The 15,939-nt window shown below is 35.1% G+C and overlaps 1 long non-coding RNA gene across 1 annotated transcript; it reads right to left on the bottom strand.

Moving 5' to 3' along the window:
* Positions 1-343: 343 nt before the first annotated feature.
* LOC105445400 lies at positions 344-6,835 on the bottom strand. Its single transcript, XR_973388.2, has 4 exons — positions 6,695-6,835; positions 4,043-4,178; positions 3,662-3,730; positions 344-816 (listed from the first exon to the last, which is right to left on the bottom strand). It is a non-coding gene; the product is annotated as an uncharacterized LOC105445400 (long non-coding RNA).
* Positions 6,836-15,939: the final 9,104 nt, after the last annotated feature.

Raw genomic sequence — 15,939 nt, 5'->3', positions numbered from 1 at the left:
CTCTCTCTGTTTATATGCCTGCTTCATGTTCATTCTTTTCTCCCCCTCTTTCTCCCTCTCTCTCTCTCTCTCTCTCTCTCATATCCTCTTCCTCTCATATCCTCTTCTATATAAGATTTCCACAATCTCTCCCTCTACCTCTCTGATATGCCTGCTCCCTGTCTATCTCTCCCTATCTCGTTCTCTCTCTCTCTCTTTCTCTCTCTCCCTTCTATTTTGCATAGTTATCCCTCTCACGACATGAACTAAAGTAAATTACCCGAGGAGGAATTATTACGTCATTCTATTTAATGAGACCGTTTTGTGCACAGTGTGTCAGAGAATAAAGCAGCTGATTAAAAATTTGAGAATTTACAATCGGAACATACTGTTTAGATCATTGATTTCTATTAATGTATTCACCTCAATGGTTTCCACTGCACGTGTTCCTCTATAGTACATATGAAGCACATGTACAAGATTGTACTCTTCAATGCATTATATCAAGCAATCAAATTTCCAGTGAATTTACTAACCAGTTGTCAACTCAAAACTATATTGGGCTACATGTAGGCATATTGATTCCTTACTTTTGAAACGAGATTCAAAATGGATTATATATATTTATTGATTTTTTTTTATATTTTAGAGGCAATGTTATTAATTCTTTGGGGTTAGGATTTAAGGTCAGTGATGACTGATCATCGATGATTTTTTTTTTCTCGCATCAATTTGAAAAAAGTCTCAACAAACAAAGACGACGTCTGACCACAGGCAAATGAAAAAGATCCAGCTAGTATGCTTTTCGAACTTCTCGATGCGCTTATTTCCCATTAACTGAAATAAAGAAAAGGGAAAATATAAAGATTTATTAAACATTACAAAAAATTATAATGTATTTGTTTTTTGTATCCTGACAATGTGCATGCACCGATTGCATTTCAGAAACAGAAGTGTTATATGATATGGTGTGCTAGCGGGATATTGAAGAGGTGTATATGTTCTCTTAAAGCAGTGTAGAGTTGGGTACAATTTTTAAATTAAGAGGTCAAAATGGGAAGATGCATGTTTGTTGGATGAAATGTACCCAACATTACCCATTAGGCGGTGTCACACAGAAAAATCCCTTATAAAATCCCTTGAAAAATCCTTTCAAGGGAGAATTTTCTTGCTTCGTTAGAGGATTTTTAATGGGATAATTGATGACAGACAGCAATTATGAGGATAACTAAAATCCGGATAACTAAAATCCGGATTTTTGGCCTCTGTGTGACACCGCCTAGTGTTGGTCAATTCTTTCCCAACAAACATGCATGGTTCCTTTCTTCCCCTCTTATGAGTAAAAGTTTACCCAACCCTTTAACAATTATGAAGATACACATATGGGACAAGTATGGATTGGATAATTCTCTCAATAATTAGTAATTTTAAGTTATTATAAATGACTCCGTGCCCTCTATACGAAAAGGAAATCCTAAAACATAGGAAGTTACCATGTTGTGCTTAGTTGTTTAATCATCGTATTGTTAAATCATCAATCAAATGACAACGAGGGTTGTTCGAGACTAACTTGAAGGAAATAAACATGCCCTTCATAATATTATTATAAAAAAATGTTTATACAAAGTCTTTTGACCGAAATTATGCGCACGAAAAAACTTCTTGTGTCATGTACTCATGTTTGTCGAGTACTCCTTAATTTGTAGTCTTTAAAACAACAAACTAATTTATAATTACAATGCCGGTGATCATGACCATCGTGAATATTACCAATAAAATTGTTTATGCCTGTACTTTTAATTTGTAGTCTTTAAAACAACACACCAGGGGCGAATCTACGGGGAGGGGTTTAGGGTGTTTACCCCCCCCCCCCTTGGGCTGCCAAGTGAAAATGTGATGTGCCTAGAAAAACAAATACCTGAAACCATTTTCTGTTTATCGACCCATTGTTTATAATACTCGCCATACCACCCAAAACCGTCTACAAATACCATACCCTAAAACAGAAATTCATTATTTAATAAGTTGCCATTGTCCGTCCCAAATTGCAAGTCACTAAACAATTTCAAGAAACAATGTAAACAGTTCTCTAACATGCTTTAACAACAAACAAAAAACACACGAGAATCTGGCCTACTTGGGGGGGGGGGGTCTCGCCGTGCATCCCACGTGCGCCTCATGTACATATAGTTTATTCAAATGTATAAATGTTTTTATATATTGAGTTATATTGATGTTTCAATTTATGTTTTGTTTTTATGTTTTATGTTATTGTTTGTATCATGTGGAGGGCTCCGTTGGAAAGCAGTTTCTTTTAACTGAATCGGACTACCCTCCACTGTTTTATCAATTGACAACAAAAACCCTGAATAAATAAATAAATAAATATTTCCAGACCCAGTATTAGTAGATATTAGTAGATGCCAGGAAACATCACTTATGGGGGTTCAAAATAACCACACAAAAAATCGCATCGCCGCTTTGCGGCTCGTGGACGATGCTCCACATCGTCATTGGGTCACCCCTCCCCCCTGGCAAAAACGCTAGATCCGCCCCTGCACACTAAATTATAATTGCAATGCCGGTGATCATGACCATTGTAAATATTTATTTGTTGTTTATGCCTGTACTGCACTTCCACGAGTCATATATCAGCGTTCAAAGTATTGCTATTTTTATTAACTTAATCATTTGTTAAAAATGGCATTGATCCTTTTGAAGGCCTATCATTAATTGCTTTTCATAATGAGTTGGTTTAGAAAACCTCTATCAGGCTAAATCTGATACGATTTGTGCTTCTCTGTATAAAGTGTTTGCAAAAGAAGACTCTTTTGCATACACAATACTGTAATAACTAGGTAAAGAGATAATTTGTATCATTAGTATTGGATATTTTGTTGTCAAAGTAAAAGTTGTTGAGCTTGAGTTTGAAAAGGTAGGGAATATAAAATATTTGTTATATATCAAAAGCTTGCAAGTTGCATGTCACTTTCTAAGAATTTAAAAGTTATAGCAGTTATCATTTAAGTTACCATTTATGTTACAGAGGCCTTACTTCATCATTTGGTTGGAGATGGCATTTAGTTGGAGATGGTGCACTATCTAGTTGGTCTAATTCTAGTCTCGGTGTCTCGCTAGGAGTCTCTCCTCAAGAGCTCAAGAGGGGTGAGTCATTGTAATAGTAAAGAGAACTATACAAAAAGGCAATTTATATTTCTGTATTCATGATTACTTTATATGCATATTTGGGCAAATTATTGTTATACCTTGCTTATTGCATGTGGATGTTACAATGTAACTGCAAACCATATATGGAAAGGTATCCAAAATGTACAGTATTTCTATGGTGTGGGGAAAATGCCAAGTAGGGCAATAGTTATTATTGATGTATCTATTCCTATGAATGATCATATAGTTTTGCCGATGTTTAATATGTAAAAGAAACAAACACTAATCTGTTTGCCTGTTTCTTTTGTCTTATTAAGGGCTGATCCATCCTCAAAATAAATACCACATAAAACTCTGAATGACTTCGTCGTGTGTGTTCCTTGACTTTTCTCATTTTCATGACTATGTGCTAGAGGTGTCGAATTGAAAAATTGAGAGTGGATTATTTTCATTCATAGAAGGAGCATTCTTTTTCTTATGCATTTTTCTTTAGATTTTGAAATATTGTTCATACCATTTGCACCCTCACATATCATTCTTTGATGTTGAGTCAAGGGGGGAGTACATACAGCCTCCTCCTCTACTGCAACACAAACATAAAAGTTATCGAAACAATAATAAATCAATAAATCAAATCAAATCAAACAAAACTTGGTTGGTAATTAAATTTATCACGAAATATCTTCGGCCAGGATAAGAAGTGATAAAAAGTATCTTTCTAAAAGTGCAAACTTTCTACAAATCTGGTCGGATTATGCAAAACATCATTGCCATGTTGGCACGTTTCAATAGGTGACCGTACAGGCATACGACTATTGGAATTGCTTTAAAGGTTGCGTTGTTTTGTAATTGTATTCGTTTAGTTGGTTAATAACATTATAAATAAATTGCTTACTGCTGATCTGGTTCTTCTCGACACTCAACGCATTGGAATCGTCGATCTCATCTTCCTGGACTGAAACACTTGCTGCCACGGCCAAGGCAATCAGAAAGTAGAGAGCAATCATGGTTTTTGACGCCATTTTCAATGTCTAAGGAAATGGAATAAACATGTAATACATTTTGATCATTTAGTCAAAGATACGGTGACATTGCAACACAATTAAGAATTTCAGCATAGAATAGTGACGTACTGAAACTTTCCTTTTACCACTCATCAAGAATGAACAGAAATCCGAAATCGAACAATATTAAGTTATAACGGAAACTGAATGAACAAATTGCGCCAAAAATAACGGGCTTCGAGACGGAAATACGGGAATTGCGGTTTACTGTGATAAATGCAAGGCGGAAGGCTTTAGAATTTCTACATTCAATCATATTCTCCGCTTTCTGAAACCAAACAACTGAGAATGTTTTGAATGCCGTATTGAAAGACGATGTTCCTGTACTGCCCCTTTCTGCACTGATGTCAGTGCATGCACTTAACGGCTTATCCCCACCCTCCTTGGGAATACGATGATAAAGATTCAACACATAGTTTCGTTTCCAAAGAATAAAAGTAGGAGAATGTAATGTCTTTAAAATGCTATCATGACACGGAAAATATTAAGAAATTGAATTCAATGAATGATATGACAATAGTGCTTGACATACTACCTTGTTACATTACTCATACTTACGTAAAGCTAATCATAGTGAGCTCTGGTATTTTGAGAGGAAATTACTACGATTTATTCTGGATTGTTTATCCTGCAGCTAATTTTCTCATCTTCATATGCTCATTTCTCAGCCACTATAAATTTTCTACCAAAATTATTTTACACATGTAATTTATTTGTAATATTGAACATCCTGCGGATTAGTTTCGTTAGATTCTGTGAGAATTTCTATATTTACCAGAACTCAAGATTATCTTTAAACTTACCTTCCCAAATTATTGATTACTTTCAAAATACTAACTGTTTCAAAATCAGGCTTGGGTATGAGCCATTATAATTTGAGCATGTTTATTTGGTAAAATGTACCCTAAATTGGGTAAACAAATATTACCTAGTGTTGGTAGTATTCCCAACAAACATGTATGTTTTTTGTAACCTCCTATGTAACATTTTACCCAATTTGCTGAAAGGGGAAGTCCACCCTGATATTGAGTTGGTTTTTATGAAATCCGAAGAATGAGAGGAACGAGTCAGTGAAAGTTTAAGTATAAACAGATTAAGAATAAGAAAGTTATGAGTTTTTGAAGATGCAATCAATCAAACACTGTGCAAATTGGCAACTCTGTGACATGTGTTGTGATGTCATCACCCATTTGCCCTGTACTAAAAGACTTTAAAAGCTTATAAGTTCCATCAAGAAATGTTCAATCATACATTCACCCTTAATATAATCATTGCAAATATGTTTAATACATCCAGAAATGTATGAACCAACCTATGCTGTCATCAATAACTGAGAAAATGAAAGCTCATGACATTTTCTGTACAGACCAAATTAGAGAGAGAGGGGGTCGCGAGATACGTTACAGTGTTGCCATTTTTAGTTTCAGTGATGACAATTTTAGTAAGGTAGATATAAGTCAGTGTGAGTAATGAGGATTAATGCCTTTATACCAAAGGACACCTAGCGCCCTTTGGTGATGCGAACCCGGGAACTCCCTGTTACGAGATCACTGGGCCATCTCTCCGATCACTCATCAGAGTTGCTTAAAGGTAATACAAAGTTTTGGGAAATTTTGGAAATTGGGTGGATAGTGATTCTTTACAATTTTGATGCCCTTGTGGATGTATTCAAAGCACTAGAAAATTTCGCTCCTAAAACACTTCTGTTTTTGAGAAAAATTGAATATAAAAATTTACCGGTGCTCCCGTTAAATTTTGATGAATTTCAAATAGCACCTACGGCCGTACAATGGTAGCTGAGACCATGAAATTCTCAGTATAATGTAGTTGTGATATATTATTTCCAAACGGGAATAGCTAATCGGTCGATTTTAGTCAAGAAACATTGTTTTATTGCTTAATTAATATCAGTCTTGAGAGGGAGCTATACAACATAAAGAGTTTATTATTTACAATTTCATCACTTTAGACTCGATTTCAACCGCGACTACGATCACTGAATATTGTAGGATCGCATATGCTTCCAATATGTTCATTTGAACCAAATTCATGACCCCATACCGAAACTTTGTATTACCTTTAAGCAAAGCTCCTAATTAATGTGCACTAAAAGCCCGCTGCACAAGAGGCGAAGAAAATAATGTCTGGAAAATGCAGACATACGCTCTACAACTGAATTTACACTAATTATTCCCAGATCCAGACCCTCAACTATACCGAAAAACGTTTTACAGTGGCTACTTCGAAAACACCCCCCTTTCCATCAGAGAATTAACCTGTCTCACCACTTTCAAAAGATCTCTTTAAAAATATTTCTCTACTCCGTAATGAAGTATGATTTACCTATTTATGAGTTTTAGGCGTATTCTTTTTGTTTAAGCGCTCCTAAATAATCGATATCATTATCAATACAATTACAAACTAACGCAATCAGAAAGACGTCTCATGTGCAACAGGCATAACGTAAAGGCTGTAGGGCCTACCTGATTTCGATGCGGTATTCGAGCAGAAGTCTGTGAGATGATATACTTTCTCGTAGCTTGATGTGACGGAGTGTCTCTATCCAGCTTTCTGTTGAAGTACTGTCTAGATAGCTTCTAGTTTTATAGAATATCACAGCCTGCCATGATCATCTGCTCGTAACCAACAAGTCACCGCATAATTGAATATAGTATTCAACAACATGGTGGTGGATAACACTTAAACAAATTGTAATAAATATGACCTCAGAACATATTGTTTGATTATTTTTTATCCCAACTTGTAACTTTTGCATCTCCCTTTTTTAATTTCTTAACTGTGTATTTACTAGAGCTAGATTTCGTATTGTTTGATAGATTGAGTAGATATCGAAGCCTGCCGTTCATAATTCAATATACCTTCATTCGTATCCATCATGAATGAACATGTAGTAGTTATCTGTCAACTAAGATTTATCGTGTACAACTGTGAATTGCATCCTTTTCAATATGATTCAATTCGGTGAAAATATTCAGAATCTGAATATAAAACATCAAAATATTACACCAACGCTCTTAACCGCATATATCACTCCAACTACCAATCCTACCATAGCTAATATGCCCATCAACCAGGTTGATCAAATATAGAAGGTTTTCAAATGAAATTCGAAAAAAAAAAAAGTTTATTGCACTGAGAAGCTTCAGTTGAAATCATAAATTCTCTGTGACTGGGTCAGCACTAGTTTCTGAGGTTTTTCTGTTAGTTTTTACAGGTGTGTTGAAAAGAGAGCGTGGCACATTTTTATTTATATCCTTCATTAAGAAAAGAAAAACTAAGAAGGTAAACTATGACAAATAACATCAGAAATCAAGTATCAATTCACACCTTTGTCCAAATTGATAGATTGAGTAGATATCGAAGCCTGCCGTTCGTAACCGACGATTGAACGAATCAATCAATGTCAAAGAATTGATTCATCATCGCTCTATAAATAATCACTTTACATTTTAACATACCTGCATTCGTATCCTTCACGAATGATCATATAGTAGGTATCTTAAATGTCCGCTTTGATTAATTACCTCCCAACTTATGTCTCCCTGTTTAATACTAATAAAATGCTCACTTTGTCTCAATCAAAGCCCAAGATTATATTCATATTTTGTTTTTGCAAGAAAGAGAGAGGGAATATATTAATTGACAATTGTCGTGTAAAAACAAGACCTGCATCTTTTTCAATATGATTAAATTCGCTGCCAATATTCAGAATCTGAATATGGTAAATCCACCTAATAGTACACCAACGCTGTTAACCACATCCATTGTTCCAACCATAAACCATATGCCCATACAGCATTTTTGATCAATCATGGAAAGTTTCGAAATGAAATTTGAATTTTAAAAAAATATATGTATATCCCATGCACTAAGAGGCTTCAGTTGAAATTATAAATTCTTTGTGACTGGCTTAGCGCTAGTTTCTAAAAGACCAGTCACCGAAGATCCATCACTTTACAGGTACCTCGAAAACAGTGCATGGTACATTTGATTTATATCCTTCATCAAGAAATGAAAACCTAAACATGTAAACTATAGAGAAATACCTCAGAAATCAAGTATCAATTCACACCTTTGTCCAAAATACACACAATACACACAAATACACAAACCCACGCACACACACACACGCACGCACACACACACACGCACACATACACACACAGACGCACACTAACATACACACACATTGTGCTTGAGAACACAGTTGTCCATTCCACACTTGCTGAGGTTTTTTTAGTAGGGGGTCATTTTATGTTTTTGATTTGGAATATATTTTTTTCCTCTCAACAAACGAAATCTAAAAGATTAATTGCAGAATTAGGATACAAAATAGTGCAAAATTATATTAAACAGGACTATATACTATTTTCCTTATAACCTCATCAATACAATACTTGAAAGTAACAGCTTATATTTGATACATATATAAAGGCACAGTGGGCCTTACTTCAAAAGTGATGTCTTATTAGGTTTCCTTTAGAATAGACAAAGCATACTTCTGTTATTCTTAGAGTGTTTTTGTAGGAATAAAATGAGACAAGAAATGTATGGTTCTCCTCCTCCTGTTAGCTTGTTTCACACAGACACACCCTCCCCTACCCCCCCCCCCCCCCCCCCCACCCCTTCCCTGTACAAAAAAAGCTTTCACAGATCGACACGCACATTTAACATTTAACATAATGTTTAAAAACATGCTGGTGGATAAAACCTTCAAAAAATCCAAGAAGCCTGACCTCAGAACACATTGTTTGATTATTTTTTATTCAAACTTTTAATCATTGTCATTGTCATCAGTCTGGTATTTCCATTTTTGTTTAATTTCTAGTCTGTGTATTACCTACAGCTAGATTTCGTATTGTTTGATAACTCGAGTAGATATCTAAGCCGGCCGTTCTCACGGTAACTGACAAGTCATCACGTTCAAGTGAAATTGAAGGAATCAATCAACGTCAAAGAATTGATTTATCATCGCTCTTTAATTATTATTTCACATTTTAATGTAGGCTAACTGTATTATTATGAATATTATCACGAATGAACACTGAATGGGTTGCTTAAATGTTTGTTTGGAATAGTTTCCTCCCCATTTCTTTCTCCCTGTATAATATTGATAATATGTTCAATTTTTCTTGATCAAGGCAAAATACTATTTTCATATTTTCTTCATGCAAGAGAGAGAGAGAGAGAGAGAGAGAGATTATGTTAACTGAGAATTATCGCGTGCACCTATGAATTGCATCCTTTTCAATATGATTCCATTCGCTGCCAATATCCAGAACCTGAATATGATAATTCCACATAATATACCAAGTTACGCTGTTCACCGCATCAATCGCTCCAACCATAGCCTATATGCCAATACATACACCACGTTGGTCTTATATGGAAAGTTTCCAAACGAAATTTAAAGGAAAAAACATAAATCAACTTTTCAATGCACTGACAGGCTTCAGTTGAAATCATAAATTCTTTGTGACTGGCTTAGCACTTGTTTCTGAGGGACCAGTCACTGAAGATCCATGATTTTACATTTGCCTTGAAAAAAGTGCAAATACAGTCGTTTGATTGACATCCTTCATCAACAAACGATATCAGGATTTAACACCAACTGAGCCTCTGGAAACAGCGATGCCTCTCATAGCAGTCAATTTGACTATAATGTTTGATAAATGTATAAAAGCACAGTAGATCCTACTTCCACCATGATCTATTATTACATTTCATTACATTGTCTAGAGTAGACAAAGCTTACTTCTGTTATAGTAGAAAAAAAAAATCAAACAATCATGTAGTCCTTAAAAGTAGGCCTACTTTATCCCATTTGCAGGCCAAAAAATAAAAAGATTAAATTCCAATGGCATTTGAAAGATAATACTAATTTAGAACTTCCATCAAAACAAAAAGGCTTTAACATGTCTTTGTGTGGGAAAATAACGACCGCTAAGTTGTCGAATCTAATTTAGGGGTTGCAGTCATTTTGAAAGAGTGTCACTTCTCGGCCCTTTTAAATGGTGATTTAACATTTCAATTTTTAGAGAGTACACTTTACAGCTCATTTTATGTATGTTATTACCAAAGAAAAGAAGAAGTCAGTCAGTCACTCAATAGTGTCTGACAGTGAAATCTAAAAAGTATATTTAACAACTTTCTTGTCTGTGTATTATTAACTTCAGCTAGATTTCTTATAGTTTGATAGATTGAGAAGATATTGAAACCTGCCGTTCATAATCACCAAGTCACCACATTTATGTAACATTGAACAATTCAATCAACGTCAAAGAATTGATTCATCATTGCTCTTTAATTACTTCACATTTTAATGTACCTGCATTCGTATCTATCAAGAATTAACGCTGTTCACCGCATTCGTCGCTCCAACCATAGCCCATATGCCCATATGAATGAAATGTTTCAACCCACTTGTCATAGTTATTCCCTCTGCAATTCCGGTAACTTTGTTCTCCCTAAACCTAGAACTGAATATTGTGGCAGAACTACCCAATATAGAAGCTCAATTCGATATTATACTCCTCCTCTTTCCACTAAATTACTTCAAACTGTTTACACATTCAAAAAGTATTTAAGAAATATTATTCCAGACTTCTTGTAGCTGTTTAGGTACGTATCTTTTTTAAATAAAAAAATAAAAATTACTTGCACTGTGAAAAGGTTGGGCAATATTTTGTCAACACTTTGCCCAACGTTGTGCCAATAGTCAACCCAACCATCTATTGGGCAATATTTTGCCCAGTGGTATTGGTAAACGTAAGTACCCTACTTCACACGTGCATAATTTGGGCAAAGATATGACCCTTCAACTGCCCGACTACGGTAGCCCACTTGTTGGGAAAAAATTTGACCAACTGTTGGGCAAAATACGAAAATATTGCCCAATAGATGGTTGGGTTGACTATTGGCAAAGTGTTGGAAAATATTGCCCAACCTTTTCACAGTGTGTCTAGCTTTCTGTTTGGTATATATCGTAAATATTGTTCTCCTGTTTCTTGTTTTACTCGAATTTGGTCTTATCATTATTGTAAGTTCTTAGTTTGCTGTAAGTTTTCTTTACTTCTGTACTATTTATTTTCATGTGTTTTATGTATATAGGGACCCCTCTGTAAACCAGCATTGTTATGCTAACAACGCTGAGTAGGGCCATCCCTCCGTCTTCCTTTTTTATTTTAAGTGTGTCTTTATGATTGTAAATATATATATGTTGATGTTTTTTCTAAATGACGGAAAATAAATACAAATACAAATATACAATGTTGATCAAATATGGAAGGATTACAAAATGAAATTTGAAAGGGAAAAAAAATTACCATGCACTGACAGGCTGCATTTGAAATCATAAATTCTTTGTGACTGGCTTAGCACTTGTTTCTGAGGGACCAGTCACTGAAGATCCATGATTTTACATGTGCCTTGAAAAAGTGCAAATACAGTACATTTGATTGACATCCTTCATCAACAAACGATAGCAGGATTAAACACCCACTGAGCCCCTAGAAACAGCGATGCCTCTCATAGCAGTCAATTTGACTATAATGTTTGATAAATGTATAAAAGCACAGTAGATCCTACTTCCACCATGATCTATTATTACATTTCATTACATTGTCTAGAGTAGACAAAACTTACTTCTGTTATTGTTAGAAAAAAAAGATCAAACAATCATGTAGTCCTTAAAAGTAGGCCTACTTTGTCCCATTTGCAGGCCAACAAATAAAAAGATTAAATTCCAATGGCATTTCAAAGATAATACTAATTTAGAACTTCCATCAGAACAAAAAAGCTTTAACATGTCTTTTTGTGGGAGAATAACGACCGCTAGGTTATCGAATCTAATTTAGGGGTTGCAGTCATTTTGAAAGAGTGTCACTTCTCGGCCCTTTTAAATGGTGATTTAACATTTCAGTTTTTAGAGAGTTCTCTTTACAGCTCATTTTATGTATGTTATCACCAAAGAAAAGAAGAAGTCAGTCACTCACTCAATAGTGTCTGACAGTGAAATCTAGAAAGTATATTAAAAAAAATGTCTTGTCTGTGTATTGACTTCAGCTAGATTTCTTATAGTTTGATAGATTGAGAAGATATTGAAACCTGCCGTTCGTAATCAACAAGTCACCACATTTATGTAAATTGAACGAATCAATCAACGTCAAAGAATTGATTCATCATTGCTCTTGAATTACTTCACATTTTAATGTACCTGCATTCGTATCTATCAAGAATTAACGCTGTTCACCGCATCCCTCGCTCCAACAACAGCCCATATGCCAATACACCATGTTGATCAAATATGGAAAGATTCCAAAATGAAATTTGAAGGGGAAAAAATAATTACCATGCACTGACAGGCTGCAGTTGAAATCATATATTCTCTGTGACTGGCTTAGCACTTGTTTCTGAGGGGCCAGTCACTGAAGATCCATGATTTTACATGTGCCTTGAAAAAGTGCAAATACAGTACATTTGATTGACATCCTTCATCAACAAACGATAGCAGGATTTAACACCCACTGAGCCTCTAGAAACAGCGATGCCTCTCATAGCAGTCAATTTGACTATAATGTTTGACAAATGTATAAAAGCACAGTAGATCCTACTTTCACCATGATCTATTATTACATTTCATTACATTGTCTAGAGTAGACAAAGCTTACTTCTGTTATTGTTAGAAAAAACATTTCAAAGAACATGTAGTCCTTAAAAGTGGGCCTACTATGTCCCATTTGCAGGCCAACAAATAAAGAGATTATATTCCAATGGCATTTCAAAGATAATACTAATTTAGAACTTCCATCTGAACAAAAGGGCTTTAACAAGTCTTTTTGTTGGAAAATAACGACCGCTAAGTTGTCGAATCTAATTTAGGGGTTGCAGTCATGTTAAAACAAGTGTCACTTTTCGGCCCTTTTAAACCGTGATTTAACATTTCAAGTTTTAGAGAGGACCCTTTACAGCTCATTTTATGTTTGTTATTACCAAAGAAAAGAAGAAGTCGGTCAGTCATTCAATAGTGTCTGACAGTGAAATCTAGAAAGTATATTTAACAACTTTCTTGTCTGTGTATTATTAACTTCAGCTAGATTTCTTATAGTTTGATAGATTGAGAAGATATCGAAACCTCCGTTCGTAATCAACAAGTCACCACATTTATGTAAAATTAAACGAATCAATCAACGTCAAAGAATTGATTCATCATTGCTCATTAATTACTTCACATTTTAATGTACCTGCATTCGTATCTATCAAGAATTAACGCTGTTCACCGCATCCGTGGCTCCAACCATAGCCCATATGCCAATACACCATGTTGATCAAATATGGAAAGATTCCAAAATGAAATTTGAAGAAAAAAAAATTACCATGCACTGACAGGCTGCAGTTGAAATCATATATTCTCTGTGACTGGCTTAGCACTTGTTTCTGAGGGGCCAGTCACTGAAGATCCATGATTTTACATGTGCCTTGAAAAAGTGCAAATACAGTACATTTGATTGACATCCTTCATCAACAAACGATAGCAGGATTTAACACCCACTGAGCCTCTAGAAACAGCGATGCTTCTCATAGCAGTCAATTTGACTATAATGTTTGACAAATGTATAAAAGCACAGTAGATCCTGCTTTCACCATGATCTATTATTACATTTCATTACATTGTCTAGAGTAGACAAAGCTTACTTCTGTTATTGTTAGAAAAAAACATTTCAAAGAACATGTAGTCCTTAAAAGTGGGCCTACTATGTCCCATTTGCAGGCCAACAAATAAAGAGATTATATTCCAATGGCATTTCAAAGATAATACTAATTTAGAACTTCCATCTGAACAAAAGGGCTTTAACAAGTCTTTTTGTTGGAAAATAACGACCGCTAAGTTGTCGAATCTAATTTAGGGGTTGCAGTCATGTTAAAACAAGTGTCACTTTTCGGCCCTTTTAAACCGTGATTTAACATTTCAAGTTTTAGAGAGGACCCTTTACAGCTCATTTTATGTTTGTTATTACCAAAGAAAAGAAGAAGTCGGTCAGTCATTCAATAGTGTCTGACAGTGAAATCTAGAAAGTATATTTAACAACTTTCTTGTCTGTGTATTATTAACTTCAGCTAGATTTCTTATAGTTTGATAGATTGAGAAGATATCGAAACCTCCGTTCGTAATCAACAAGTCACCACATTTATGTAAAATTAAACGAATCAATCAACGTCAAAGAATTGATTCATCATTGTTCATTAATTACTTCACATTTTAATGTACCTGCATTCGTATCTATCAAGAATTAACGCTGTTCACCGCATCCGTGGCTCCAACCATAGCCCATATGCCAATACACCATGTTGATCAAATATGGAAAGATTCCAAAATGAAATTTGAAGAAAAAAAAATTACCATGCACTGACAGGCTGCAGTTGAAATCATATATTCTCTGTGACTGGCTTAGCACTTGTTTCTGAGGGACCAGTCACTGAAGATCCACAATTTTACATGTGTCAATTTTTTACATGAAGAAATGAAAAACTAAACATGTAAGCTATAAAGAAATACATCAGAAATCAATTATTAATTCACACCTTTGTCCAACATACACACACAAACGCACATGCATAAGCTCACAGACACAGACAAATACATATATATGTCTATTAACGTTTTTTTAATTACTGAAAATTACGCCAGAAATTCGGCTTTTGACGAAAGCTGTTATTGTTTTATTTTTTGCTGCACAATTTTCATCGTCTTAATCCATTAAGGAATTAAAAGTATTGTTTATAAATGTTGGAAAATTTAACCGATCTGCGCCACCTTTATTCAGTTGAATACAACATGAAGCATACAACATCCAATTGGTCTCGTGGTCGATATGACTGAATAATTGTTATCACGATGAACCGAAAATAATGACAAAGCAGACGACTCTTCATTCCTTCTAGGAGTGTTCAGGTCGAAACCGGCAAAGTTAGTAATCATGTTTTCAAATCTACAAATAAAATGGGAATGATTGAAATGTCCTCTACAACACCAGACAGTTTGATCAAACCCTTGTATTAGGGACTTTTAGATTGAGTGGACGTAACGGAGTGAACGTCCACTGATCATGCGTGTCCATGGCATGCCGTTTTAACATTTATTTTTATTCTTTATATCAAGAACGATTTTCTGTTGTAGAGCAATGGTAATTCCTAATATCAAGAAATGATTTTTTATTGTAAAGCAATGGTAATTCTTGATATCAAGAGATGATTTTCTGTTGTAAAGCAATGGTAATTCTTGATATGAAGAAATAGGAATAAATGTTAAAACGGCTTGCCATAGACACGCATGATCAGTGGACGTTCACGCCGTTCTCGTCCACTCAATCTAAACGTCCCTATTGTCGCTTCGAACTCTTAGTATTGCAGCGTGGATATTGAATGTAATCACTTTGACACTTGAACTGTTTGATTTACTTCTTAAAACGGTTTCCTGAGTTGAGCAGTGGTTTCATGCTGAGTACAGCTCGGGGTGACAGAGTAAGCTGTAGAATAGCCTTCCATGATCTATCAGGAGCGTTGAGTATTTCATGTCAGCCCTCAACGATACCACGAAGACTTAATAATAACCTTGATTTGAAACGCTGACCAAAAGCATGGCATTTGTGAGACATATTGTGAAGCAAGACGAGGACACCGGCGTTATTCAAGGAAGCCATCATCATCA

This window comes from Strongylocentrotus purpuratus, unplaced genomic scaffold (assembly GCF_000002235.5).
Source record: "Strongylocentrotus purpuratus isolate Spur 01 unplaced genomic scaffold, Spur_5.0 spur5_scaffold_20, whole genome shotgun sequence".
NCBI lineage: Eukaryota > Metazoa > Echinodermata > Echinoidea > Camarodonta > Strongylocentrotidae > Strongylocentrotus > Strongylocentrotus purpuratus.
The sequence above is the reverse complement of the archived record's forward strand: the minus strand, read 5'-3'. Positions and strand labels throughout refer to the sequence as shown.